Source organism: Bison bison, unplaced genomic scaffold (genome assembly GCF_000754665.1).
Source record: "Bison bison bison isolate TAMUID 2011002044 unplaced genomic scaffold, Bison_UMD1.0 scf7180017864366, whole genome shotgun sequence".
Taxonomy (NCBI): Eukaryota; Metazoa; Chordata; class Mammalia; order Artiodactyla; family Bovidae; genus Bison; species Bison bison.
Window position 1 is genome coordinate 4,674,948 of NW_011494938.1, and position 758 is coordinate 4,675,705.

General features: G+C 35.4%; 1 protein-coding gene across 1 annotated transcript in view; it reads left to right on the top strand.

Moving 5' to 3' along the window:
* The window catches only part of LOC104999973 (glycerol kinase-like), a 79,239-nt gene that overhangs the window by 71,471 nt on the left and 7,010 nt on the right, over nucleotides 1–758 (top strand). The gene's annotated exons all lie outside the window — the stretch shown is intronic.

The window sequence follows — 758 nt, forward strand, 5'->3', positions numbered from 1 at the left end:
AATACTTTTATTTATTTTTTTATTGAGGTAGAGTTGATTTCTAACACAATGTTGTGTTAGTTCCAGCAGTACAGCAAAGTGATTCAGTTATATATACTATGTTTTTCAGATTCTTTTCCCTTATAGGTTATTACATAATATTGAGTATAGTTCCCTGTGCTCTACAGTTATCTTTTTCAGTGAGGGTACTCGTAAAGACTGAAGATTGGTGTACTGTGAAAAGGGAGAGAGAGTTTGGTGGTTTAGTCACAAATCAAGAAATGAAATAAGATTGCAAATGTGAAGGTAATTTCATATTCAGCTGCTAAACATATTTGGCTTCATATCTGAATGAATGTAAATAAGAGAAATAGTTCCCTATTTAAAAAAAAAAACACAAATTTCTATAATCGCTTTTTTACCATTCACTTCTACTGTTTATAGTCTCTTCATGTACGAGGATAACACTGCCACATTATCAGTTTTATTAATAGCCTGTTAGTGTAACCTTTTCTGACAGTGACAAGGGAGATATATAGACCACTGACCCATCATGTCTGCATTGGGTCCTCTTTAGTGCCAATGACCAGTTTTAGGACAGGATTAACTTGGCTAAGGACCATTCTGGTAACTTTTAAGCACAGCAGGGCTAGCCTGACAAAAGCAGCAACAATTTAAATCAATGAGCATTAAATATTTGACTCACTGTTGTAACAAACAAAACTAAGCCACAAGCCAGACCAATAGACTGTCCCGCCAGGCTCCTCTGTCCATGAACT